A 14,420-nucleotide genomic window follows, 5' to 3' on the forward strand; every position below is an offset into this window, starting at 1 on the left:
GAGTAAAAGAGAAAATTGTGATTCATATATCATTCTTGGAGATCGACTTGTCATAATATAATATACATTCTAAAAAACAAATTTATAAAATAATATCCAAAATGAATAAAATTATAAAATAATATATAATGTAAAACAAACAAAATTGTAAATGATATACCATATCAAATGAACTTAATCGTAAAATAATATAATTCTAAAATATACAAAAAATTATAAATTAATATACAATATTAAAAAAACAAAATTATTAACTATACAAACCAAAATGAACCAAAATTTTAAAATAATATAAACTTCAAATGACAAATATGAAAAAAGAGTGTTTAAAAATAATATACAATCTAAATGAAACCAAAATTATATATATTCTTACACAAAAAAATTATTAATTAACATACAATATTAAAAAAACATTATAAACTATACACACCAAAATGCCCCAAAATTATAAAATAATGTAAATTTCAAATGACAAATATGAAAAAAAGAGATTGTTTAAAAATAATATACAATCTAAATGAACACAAAATTGTAAAATAAATTAATAAATAATCTAAAATGAACGAAATTGGAGACATTGTATAATCTAAAATAAATAAAATTGTAAAATAATATATAATAGTGTTGTTAAACGCTTATTTTGAGCCGATTTTTAAAAACGGCTAACTCAATATTTTGGCCTGAAGAATATAGCCTAAACCTTGAGATTTTACTAATAGATGTCCAAACCTTTGTTCCTTCTACAAACAAAATCGTCAGGCTTGCGTTATATTATTCTGGATGAAATAGTGAGTTAGCCGTTTTTAAAAATAGGCTTAAAACGAGCCGTTAAACAACACTAATATATAATATTGAATTAACAAAATTACAAAATAATATACATTATTAAGTAAATAAAATTGTAAAATGATATAAAATCCAAAATGAATAAGTAAAATTATATACAATCTAAAATGAACACAAAATTGTAAAGTAATATATAATCTCAAATTAACTTAATCGTAAAATAAAATAAACAAAAAATTATAACATAAAATATTTTAAAAAACAAAATTATAAACTATACAAACCAAAATGACCCAAAATTATAAAATAATATAAATTTCAAATGACAAAATTGTAAAAAGAGATTGTTTAAAAATAATATACAATCTAAATGAAACCAAAATGTTAAATAATATACAATATAAAATAAACAAAAATAAAATAATATGAACCTAAAATGAACACAAAATTGTAAAATATACAATCTCTTTTAATTTCATACAAATATAAATACTTCATTTATTTATAAATTAAATTTTAATTGTAAATCAACGATTTATTAATTTGAAATATGAACTTTTTGACCTGAATTAGCAAAAAATTAATATCCAATTTCATCCGATTGATAATGGACTAAAATTTAAATACCACTATTTCGACTAGGTAATTTTAATTTAGCTATTATGCCACAATAAATTTTACAGGTAATCTGTTATAAGATCAACCTACTATCCTAAATGTAATTTCACCATCTTGTATAGTTAAATTTTTAGAATCACCAGCATAATAAATAATGTAAGCTTAAATATAATTTCCACTCAATTAAAAATAAAAATAATAAATGGAGCGATTTCATCCTCCGGCAATGTCATTCTCCAATTAAAAGTATTGAAATAATTATATTTATCCTAAATGTATCTATTTTCCCTTCTAATTACTTGTCCATTTATTTTATCATCAAGTTGTAATTATGTAATGAGGTATACTATCATATTAAATAAATATGAACAAAAGTAGGTTGAGCCAATGTTCGTCTTAATATATTATTAATTCTGATTCGCCTGACGATATATTATTTTCATATTAGAAATTTATAAATAATAAATAAATTAGGGTAATAAAAAATTATTAGTGGTACTATAAAAATCGATTAGTAAAAAGTGATCGTCAAAATATTTGCATTTAAAATACTTTTATCCAAAGATTTTGTGGATAATTAATTTTATTCTTAATACATTTCTTTAAAACTTATTTGTATTCATATTGTAAATATAATCTAATATGAATATAAAATAATATACATTGTTTAAACAAAATTGTATATCCTCTCAAAGACTGGACTTCCACCCAATACCAACGTTAAAATTTATCGATATTCATTTAAATCTATAATATATTCTAATAATAAAATCAATAGATGGCGTCATTTAGAAAAAGTCACTGTTAGAAAACTTTTTTAGTGTTAAGGTAGTTTAGAGTAATCATGAGAGTTTTCCTTCTTATATTAGTTTAATTATATTATATGAAATCTCAAGTAACTAATTAAGTAAGAAAAACAAAATCAAACAATTTCAACTTTGGTTTCCTTGATAGAATCTGGGTTATAATTTATATGTCTTCACCATACAAAGCATTGTCCTCATTAACTAATATTTATTCTCGATATTCGTTGGCAACCTAAAATAGATAAATTATATATAACTTGAAAATTTAAGTTACCGCATTTTTCTCCGCATAATCTTTTCTAATAATTATTTCATCTGGTCACCAGATTGGTTTATATTAATAACCAATTCAAGTTCAAAATTTATATTCATATCATATTTACTTTGCATAAACTTTTTTCATAAATTTTAGGATAAATAGTAATAATGATTACGCCAGTAATTTTGAGATAATGATTGTTAAGCTTCTGATATATATATTATTTTAATCAAATATTGTATTTTTTAACAATATGATATCATCAACATAATATTTTACACAACAGAAACCTATATAATTGAACATCTGTGTATTATGAAAACCCTTATAAGAACTTTAATTTGTGGCATTTGTTGGCCATCATCATACGAGATGCTAGTATAATCAGATTTTAAAAAGAAACAACTATATATTTAACCTAATTTTTTTTATTAAATTAAAGTAAATCAACCAATATTTTAAGTCTATAAAACTTGAACGATGAACATGATAGAAATGAAAAATGCATCTTACATAAAAATATTTTCAAGTTAGGAAACACATTTTAATTAGTAACTTATCTTGTCATATCATAGGCGTAGCCAGGATTTTCCTAATGGGGGGGGGGGGGGGTAATTAGAAAATTTTGGTCTTCGCTCCCAGACCCCATTTTGGGTTGGCCTTTGACCTGGTTTCCCTAGTCTATATATAGTCATAAAACATTTCAACTAGATGGGGGGAATATAAACGATTAGTCCAAATCATAAGAATTTTCTCTTAAATATTATGAGAGCTAGATAAGTAATCGAGAATTATTGTGAGATATTAAATTTCTAGATTATCTTCCATTTTAAATGATATAAAAGCGACTAGACAGCTAACCATTGTTGCTAATCTAAATTATGCAATCAAATGCTCTCAGCATCAGAAGTAATAATCTTAAATTGCAAAGCCACACAAATAATATGCTGGTAGTCACAGCCATGGCACCCATGATATAAACTCATATCAGTGTTTGATAAATTGATGAAATATAGCGCTAAAAATCTTTTGAAGAAATAATTATGCAAATATAAGGAAGCCATGAGTTATTAATACGGTTAGGATGCCATGTTAGAAATGAGATTTAGTTACTAGAAAATAAGGACCAGAGGGATATGATGAAATATATTATTTTCACACCACCTCTAGTTGGTATATTATGTCTAAAAAAATAGTAGTTTGTAATAATATCAAAAATATACTTGTATTTATTAAAAATTTAACTCAAAACTGTTTTATAGCTTTCCTAAAAACACGTCAAAAAAAACATGGAAAAAAAGATATCTAATAAGGATTACATCCATTGCGGGATAAATAATATGATGATTAATTTTCAATAATATTTTTTTTATTCAAAATAAAAAGATGGCGGTAAAAAATTGAATGCAAATTGTTGCTAATATTTATTATCAAAAGCATTGATTAGTAAAATTTATTAAAATATTAAATGTAATATATTCTCTAACTGTCTAATATGTCAGTAAGAGTGGCATTGTACCTAATATTTTGTAACCAATTTTATATAATAGAGGATTATCCACTATATGTCTAATTTATACTAGTTTGAACGTTGGAAATATTTTTAGGAACAGTCATGGTAATTAAATTTAAAAATAAAATAATATAGTTGATTAGTCATTTTGAAATCGGTTAATTACAATTTTAAATTTAATTATAAATGATCATATTTAGTTTATTGGGTTATAAAATTATTTATAATAAAATCAATTAAGCTTTAACTGTTAAGGCTATTTTAAATTTTACTTTTATTAAGAAAAATAAATTAAAGTTACTCACTGTCACTTTATAGAAAATTATATTTGATATATTATATTATTTAGTAATTTTATGGATCTATTAATAGTAATTATAACACACTTTACTTTTGTCTTAAAACTTAAATTTGGCTTATATTTCATTTCTTAAAAAAATATTTTGGTTTCACTTTTAAAATGCTTTTTTTCCAAAAAAGTATGAATTATAATCAATAGTTTAAATTTAAAAAAATTTTACTTTCTTTTTTTCAAATCATTGTTATGATAAATGCATACATTTTTGGAGGACAGGAAAAAAGATTAAGGAGGCTCACCCCTCCGGCTACACCTATGTGTCATAACATCATGATTGTAATATTTGAAGTAAGATCAAACAATATATTCACTGTAAAGCAGTAATACTATCATCTTTTCGAGGTTCTAAAAGAAATAAGCAAGAACGCTAACATGATGCAATGGCCATTGTGCTCAAATTTGGTAAACCTATTACTTTTACATGCAATCCTAATTGGCGTGAAATTAAGGAAAATCTATTTCCAGGGCAAAGTCCTTCAGATAGACTTGATTTAATAGCCCGTGTTTTTAAATTAAAATTAAATGTATTGTTCGATATAAATAAACGGGTTTTTCTTCTATGACGGATGTGTGCAGACATATGATAAGATGATATTCTGAGCTAAGAAATGTCACCCCGGTCACCGACAGGCTTGAACAGCCGGGTGCTAGGATACTTGTCCAATAAACCAAATAAGATGACCAGCTGAACTCGTGGGTCATTCAAGGATGATAACGATTCTTGGCCAGCGCTGGGATAATGGTGGCCTCGGGAGCCGTTCAAGCACAATGTATCCAAGCTACAATGGACTTAATAACGATACTCCGGTGGGAGATCTATCGGGATTGAACTCCAGTGTGGGAGATCAAGCTTACAATAGAATCTATAAGTACTCCGGTGTACTCCGGTGGGATATCTGTCGATATTGATGCTTTGAAGTGAGGAATACATGGGATATCTGTCGATATTGATGCTTTAAAGTGAAGAATACATGGGATATCTGTCGATATTGATACTTCAGTGTGAGACCAAGTTACAATGACCTCGATAGCGATACTCCGATGGGAGATCCAAATGGTATCGATAAAAAATATAAAAATAGATAGTATGAGTAATAAAGTGGAGATAGATTGAAGAAGCGGTGAAAGCTAAAAGGAAAAAAAAGATTTAACAAATAAAAAATAATTTATTTGGTATATCTATGGCTTTTATATATACAATCGAGTTCAAAAACAAAATTTGCCTCATGCCCATATATTTATTATTTTAAACGATGATAGTAAAATTGAAACACATCAAGCTATAGATAAATTTGTTTATGCCCAAATGCCAGATAAAATTCTCGAACCTAAATTTTTCAGATTGTCACCCATTTTATGAAACATAATCCTTGCCGGATATTTAACCCCAAATCGCTTTGCATGGAAAATGGCATATGTATCAAAAAGTTTCCTAAGGATTTCTAATTGGAAACAAGACTAAATATTGATGGATTTACATACTATAAAAGGCGAGATAGTGGCAATACAATTATTTCTGGTAAATAATGGATAATCGTTATGTTATTCCATATAATCGATATCTAATGTTAAAATTTAATGCTCATATTAACGTCGAAATTTGTACATCCATTGGTAAAATATATCTTTAAGTGGGCTATGGCTGTACGATAAATGTTGCTACAAATATAGATATTACGAAATTAAATCACATTTAAATGCGCGATATGTGGAGTGCATATGAATTGATGTGGAAATTATTAGAAAAATAGCTGATAGGCCGTCAAGAATGATTGGGAATCAGAATTTTCTCCTTTATTTAGATGGATGAATAATAAATTTTACCTTTATTTGATGATAAATGAATAATAAATTTTCCTATCTTATGAGATGTGATTCAGAAATTTATATTTATTTAGATGAGTATTTATTCTAAAATTTTCCATTATTTTTGATAAAATATGTTTATGAAGTATATATTTAGTAATTGTACAATAAAAAATGTTTTAAAATAAATTTAATAATCTAAAAAATAAAGTTAAATCGAAAATAAGTTATGCAAAACTCATCTAGCAAGAATATATTATTTAGATTATAAATAACTACAAATACAAATGAGTAAAAATTTAGTTTAAAAGATTTATTAATGCGCACATAAATTAATGCTCCTGAAGCTATGGTAAGGTAAGAGATAATTGGTACTTAATAAAAATAGGCATTTTTATAGCTAACAGATTGTAAAGAAAACGAACATATGCAAGAATTAAATTAAAGGTAATCTAACTAAATCTCTCATTTTTTCAAATAATAATCAATCATATATCTTTGTTAATCATCAAAATCTAATACCCAATTTAAAAATAAACAAGCCAGAGGTCATTTTTTTGGAACTAATTTTTCAGCTAGTTGAAACAATACATGGTATTTCTCTGTTTATACTTCTATTGATTGGTTTAAATACATCTCTCCATTTTTACTTTTATTTCTTCCTAACAACAAATTTCTTAAAGGCATTTGGGTGAAAAAGTGATGCAATTTTTTTATGAATCACGGGATTTTTTGAACTTCTAGTTGACATTATAGTTTATTATATAGAAGGGTGTAGATGAATCTTTTCATAAAAAATGTCCTTATCTAAAACACTCTATTTTATATATATCTTAGATCTTTTTAAAGATACATTTATTTTATAAGGAATCTGTTTCTTTTTTAAAAAGCTTGCATGACAAAATTTTACTAGCTAATCTTCTCAAAAAAAATAAGAATTTTCATGCTTCCAAACATCAAAATATTAACATTGTTATTGAACGATGAACTTTTTAGGTTCATCCTCATAAATTTTTTTATCAGAATCATCTAGAAATTCTATAAATATTTCATTTAGAATATACGGTTTTTCTATGTATATAGGATGAATTAGAGAAACTATAAATGATAGTTGACCAATGACCTATGCATATTATCTAATTTTATATCATTTAGCATTTTTTAATTGTTTTATATATATCTTCCTTTTCTTTATCTAAAGACTTAAATTCGGATCTAGAATTAAGTCTACATTATGCAGTGGCTGCATAATAAATCTTTCCTTTTAAAAAAATGTTGTCCTGTTTTTTAGAGTGTTGACAAAATTTTACAATCTTTGTTTCCATGTATAAACTTCATTTATTTTAGGGCGAGAATATGCACTCAAGTTATCCGAGCATATGAAATGATTATTGGTCCAATGGAAGTGCATGGTTCTGCACTACAAATGCTTAATTATCTTAAGGGTGTTATAATAACTAAGAATTATATATAAAATTTTTTTAAATAAGGATTGTTGAGAAACTATAAGAATGAGGAATCAAATTATTTAATTTTTCTTAGTAATCTACAAATTTGTTGGCAGATTTTGTCAGCGTTTCAAAATATAGTATATTGAATTCGCATCAAATAAAAATCAAGTCTTTATTTTATTTTTGATTTATGCTAAAATAATATCAAAATTATTAGGCGAAGTAATTTCAAGAGAAAATTTATCCAAAATATAAACAAAATATTATTTCCCCTACCCCCCCCCCCTCCCAGCTCCAATATATTTTTTAAATAATTAAGTAAGGGCCTTTTATTTAGACATAATTTTCAAATGAAATTTATTACATAAGTATTCATTAAATTTAAATATGATGATATTTATGTTAAATTTGATCAATTTTAGTCATATAAAAGATCATAACTCCTAGACCCACGTTCATCCAAGTCTAGATGTATAAAAGCTGATGGTATACATCTACGGGAAAAAAATTTCAAAAAAAACACCTTTTTTTTCTATGTTCATTTTCGGTTTTGGGTATAATCGTGTTTCTATCACATTTATTTATATATCATATTAATGATCCATTATTAATCTATATAATAAAATTTGAATTAGTGCTCTAACTTAATTTATTCTTGGTGGGATATTTGAAAGTTAATTAAGTGCATTTTGTCAAAAAAGTACCCCCCCTCCACATCATAGCTATTAAGTTTTCCTTTTTTTCTTAGTTATAGTATACCACCAATATATAAAATATAAAAAAATTCTGAGGGGGTCGAGTTGATTTGATATGGAATTCACCATATACATAATTTATGGGAAAACAAATGTATTATCTAAAGCTGAAATTTCATAAGAAATTTTAAAAATCACATAGTAGATTTTCGCCCAGAATACCTGAAGCAAGCTGAACAAACCTTCATAATTTTCTTAACCGTAACCGAACCTTTATTCCAAATTAAAGGGGAAAATCGAACCTTTATAATTTTTTTAGACCGGTTTGAATCCCTTTTGTTTGATATAATATAAATTATAACATAGACCATAATATTTGATAATTTGCACTTTACTTTTTCGGGTTTATTATTTTTATAATTGTAATTTTTCAAATCCCACTGATCTGCTATATTTTCATATATATTTTATACAAAAATGTAAATTAAATAACCAGTATATTGTGCATTATCTTATTAAAATGATTTATGTGTGTCTTTCTTTTCTTTTTTTTTGTACCTTTTTGGTAAGACGATAGTAAAATAGGTTTTCCTGACATGCGCAGTAGATTTTATAGAAAATTATAAATTTACAATATTAAAATCAAAAATTAAAAAATATAAAAGAATAAAAGAATAATTTTGCTGATAAAAATTTCTATTATCTGAGTAATCATACTAATATTTGATAAATCATCCAATATGGTCTGGGTTGAGGTTCCAGAAAGATACAACATTTTTTGGTTACTTTATCATCACATTTCAAAATTATAATAATATCAATTAATATACACTAAAATTATATAAATATCAATTAATATATTCTAAAATTAATAAATTTCAATTAATATATATAAATAAATATCAATTAATAGGTAACCCAATTAATATATTTTAAAATAATATAAATATCAATTAATATATTCTAAATTATAATAAATCAATTAATTTATGAAATAAATTATGCTAACAATTTTGCATCCATTTTCAAATTTTAGCGCAAAATAAAAAACGCATAGAAAACCAATTTTCGCTCGACCATTTAAAATGCATTATTAGCTTTTAAAATGATGCGTGGCAACGCTCAATTTATTCGCACTACTAGTTTGTATATAATCATTCTTTCAAATTATTGTTTATAATATATGAATGCATTTTGGGGGGACAGGGGATTGGGAGGTAGAGGGGGGGGCTAAGGAGGATATTTTTATTGGCTTAAAAATTTATATTCACAAAAGGTGATATATTTCTGGGGGAATTCCCCCCCCCCTCGGTCACATGCGATAGGACTTAGAGACCTTCATGGGTCTAGATTTTAGGACCAAGCCCAGCCCAGGTCCATCGTAAAAAAAATTTTTAAGCCCAGGCCCGGCCCGGCCCGTTTTTAATATTTAAAAAAATTCCCAAGCCTGGCCTAAGCCCGCTATAATATTTAAAAAATTTCCCAAGCCCGGCCCAAGCCCATAAAATTATTTTATGAATACTTAACTTATGCTGAAGTAACACTAATAGAAATATAATATTTTATTTAGTAATAATATAAATATATATATAATATTAATAAATGATATAAACAAAATTTTAATTTATATTTTCAAATTTTATGGTGTATATATTCATAACCTCTATAGTTTATGAAATGTCCTTTTTGAGTTTTCTAATTAAAATTTTATTTTCAAATATTATAAAAAGTTTACTTGAATATCTATTTGTCTACGTCTAACAATTGTTTTTAAATTTTCTGCTACTGTTGGGATTTTGCTTTGAATTTGACGCCAACTTGGGAAAATATAAGTCATATCGAAAATGTTGGCCATCTTTGGGAACATTTTTGGGAATATTCCCTGATTTTCGCTGTTTCCTTTTTCGCTGTTTCGTGTCCAGGCCGTTGTGTTAAGTTAAGTAAAATTTTACCAATTTCCGATTTAAAAAATATATACTCTCCCACGGTGTATAGGAAATTTGATAAATAACACTAATCAAATCAGAATGATTTGTTATATTTGTCCTATTAAATATCCTTAAAATAATCTAAATTTGAATTTAAAAATTTAGGCCCAAAGCCCTATTGCAAAAATTTCCAACGAACCCAAGCCCGGCCCAGGCCCGCTAGAAAATTTGTAATTAGGACCATGAAGGTCTCTAATAGGACTACGGAAATTTTTTGTAAATTATTATGGGCTTTGGAATTTTTTTAAAAATATTAAATATGGACGGGGCCTGGCTTTATATAATTTTTTAACTGGAGATTTGGGCTGGATTGATCAAAAAATTAAGGGCCATGATGGTCCCTGACTTTAATAAAAAAAACATTTTTGAGATATTTTTCTTTCTTCATATAAATATATAAACTACATAATCATATTTTGGGGAATCGGTAGCATCTTAAATTCAAACTAATCTAATCAATGGGATTCAAAATATGATCATATATCGCATGATTAATGGATGTTAGGTGAATATAGTGTTTTTTTTTATATAAATTAAAATAAATAAAAAATTTAAACAGTTTAAACCAAAAAAGAAAAAGAAAAATTGTCAGCCGCATTCTACTTCCTTATAGTCCAGTATATATTTTTTTACATACTTTTGCAAAAATGATCAAGGAAATTTGAAATAATTTCTTTCATTTTTGTTTGATTATGGAAAAATTGCGACGGAATTAATATGATTTTAAGAATTTTTTAAAAAAAATATTTGAATAGTTATTTTTTGAAAAGTATTGTATTGTTCACCTTTGTTGTTAAGGAGTTTAGTAAAAATTACCAATGAAAGAAAGGAAAGCGAGGGACAGTTAAAGATAAATAACGAAATTTTGTATATTTCTTTCTTGCGTTTTATGACCTTTACTTTACCTACACTACATGTAAAAGTAGATACAAATTTACATAATTTTGTCGTTCCATGCCATTATTTTTTTATTTGAATAAATGTATCCAATATATTGTATAATAAACAGGACTGAGAATCCGAACCCTCAACCCGAACACTGGAGATTTTATTGTACTCTTTTTTAGCTTAAGGTTCAAGATTTGTTTGTTATTTATTTCTGATGATTATTTTGATAGATATCTTGAAAATTCGCTTAAAATAAAATTTTAAATATAATTATAATTATTTTTTTAAAATGCATTGTATTAAATTAAAATATAATGGGTAGATCAATTTTGGAGCCGATTATTAAAAAAATTTGCTACCTGTACAAGTAGGTTTTAAAGCGTTGGTAATCAAATTTATTTTAGTTTGGCAGAGAGTGACTACTTTCTAGTATTGAAATCATGTGTTTACCATTTATCTTTTTGAATTTACCAGTCTATTTCTGTGCCAATAAAACATAAGGCTTGGCTTTTTCAAATAATCTGTTCACATGAAGAAGAACATAAATTACTATATTATGCAAAATTTTAAAATCATTATAAACCCAAATGACTTTAGATGATTTCGTGGAAAATTTTATTAAATCTTCTGACTCTCGATGTTTTAGATTGATAAATAAAATAGTCACATAAGATAGAAATTCGTTAAATATATATACATGGCAGATTTAATGATGTTACATTTATTAGATAAATATTTATCAGATTGGGATGCCACACTTTTTATAATATCATGACAAAATCATCAAGGGTGGCCATAATCACACGAATTAGAAAAATAACTTAAAAATACGAATGTGAAAATCAACGATATCTTATAAATTTTTTAAATTATTATATTTTTAAAATATATGTATATGGGAGACCGAGGATAGTTGTTCCGAGACAAGTAATTTTTAAAATAATAAACTTCGATATTTTAAATTTAAAACCATATTTGTATTTTAATTAGATGCTTTAGTGTTTCTGTTGCTCAGAAATATTCTCATGAAAAGTGTTAAATGCAAATTTAAAATTTTAATACGTCAAAAATTACTTTTTAATTTTGTAAAATACATTCTAAATGATAAACTAATCTCAATTTTATCATTAAAAAAAATTTACAGTATTTTTTGTAATTTAATATCTTGAAATTAAATTTTAATTAAATGTGAAGACCTGGAGGGGGGGGGCAGGTTATGGCGGGATACGTGTTAACTATCTTTAAGGTATTTATTTTTTTTAAAAAATTAACTATACTTATAACAACACTAGACACCACAATTATATGGCAATTTTAAGTGACAATAAGTTCTTCTGTGTGATATATAATATGGATGAACCTATACACCTAACACAATGCATTTTCGTTTATTTACTTAGGATTAACATTTTTATACAATTTTTTTTTAACTAAAAAAAAATACAAGTCCCGAAAGACTAATAGGTACCCAGGACGTTTTAATTTTCTCTTAAATTTTCATTTTTAAAAAAATTTTATATTAATAAAAAAAACTTGTATTTTTACCATAAAGATTATATGCAAAGAATAAAATTATGCTTAAATATTTTGGAAAACTTGATTCATTTATTATGGCACTATAATTTTTCATGGATGCCCCAATTATTTTCCAATAAAATTCAAATTGAGCTGTGATGTAATAATTTACGAAAAAGCTGGCTATTAAAAATTTGGCAGCGTATTTGGTCCTTAAAATATTGTCATGTAACAATTCTTACGAGTGACAAAAATTTTCGTACAATAATTTTGAATTAATAAACTTCAGCTCTTAGAATGATATTAAACAAACCTGGATTCATTAAACAATGGGGATTGTACCCAAATTATTTTTTATTTTTGCTATTGTATCTTTAATAGAAATTTATACATTTATGAAATGTTTCAAAACATACAAAAAATGCAGAAATTTTTTTTTTAATAATTATAAACACATACCTTTTTTTTTAATAGTAAATTTTTTATTTTTAAAAAAGAGGTTTCAATTTTAAAAAATTTAAACATAAATATGTACAATAGACAAATTAAAAATATATTTATAAAAAAAAGGAATATATATTAAAAAAATTATATTAAAAAAAATAAATATTAAATTTATAAATTTTATATAGAAAAATATTTAAAAGAACTTTAAAAATAGATGCATATCATCACCCTAGAGAGGAGTAAATGCTTAGAAAATTGGACCGGCAGATTTCAAGAGAAATCTGCTGACGGAGGTGGAATCCTTCGTTGAAGTTCGCCTGTGATCAGTTTAAATTTGTAGAAAAAAAAATTATTATTTTAACTTATTGAAGTCCTTATCATGTACCCAAATTTATTATGTTTTTGTTATTGTATCTTTATTGCAAATTTACATAATATATTTATAAAATGTTTCAAAACATACAAGAATGCCTGTGATTACCCTTTTAAAATTTATTCTTTAAAATAATTATGCATAATAAATTAATTATTATAAATTATATATATAAAATATGACCGAATATTTTAAGATGTAACCCAAAATTCAAAGTTGTTGGCACGCAATCATTATTTTAATCAATAATTTCCTCTGAATAGTATATGTAATTTTCTCTAATTATATAAGATTATCGGTCTCTTATAAAGTTATTATAAATAATATAAAATGTATAGCAGAAGTGTTAAATATATACTTTTAAAATTATTCATTTATTTTCACGACATTTTAAATACAAATTTTTATTATAAAAATCATTTAAAAGGTATATAATAATTCAAATTAAGAATCTATTTTTAAATCTTCGATTTAGTGATATCAACATTCATTCAAAAATTGATTATTTCTTTCCATCTTTGGAAAATTCTACCAAGATTCTAATTTTTTGTGGTATAATGTTGTTTTAAATATAGTGGCCTGAAATATGAGATGCAAATCTTCTTCTAATTCTTTATCATCATTTTCTTCTTCTTCTTTATCTATAGCATCATTATTAATTATTTGGGTCTAAATTGTAAAGAATATAACTTACAGTTATAAATGATAAATCAATCCTATATTGGAAATTTAAAACCCAAAGTAAGAATAAATATATTTTTATTTAGATAAGTGATGAGTAAAAACTGAAAGAACCCAATACTTTCTTTCATAGTAAAAAAAAAAATATTTATTTAGTTAATACTCAGTTAGCAGGGAATTGGCCCTATTATGGTATACTCAAAGCAAAATATTTATTTATTTATTTAACCTTT

The sequence above is a fragment of the Gordionus sp. m RMFG-2023 genome, chromosome 4 (genome assembly GCF_954871325.1).
Source record: "Gordionus sp. m RMFG-2023 chromosome 4, tfGorSpeb1-WG-v2, whole genome shotgun sequence".
NCBI classification, from domain to species: domain Eukaryota; kingdom Metazoa; phylum Nematomorpha; class Gordioida; order Chordodea; family Parachordodidae; genus Gordionus; species Gordionus sp. m RMFG-2023.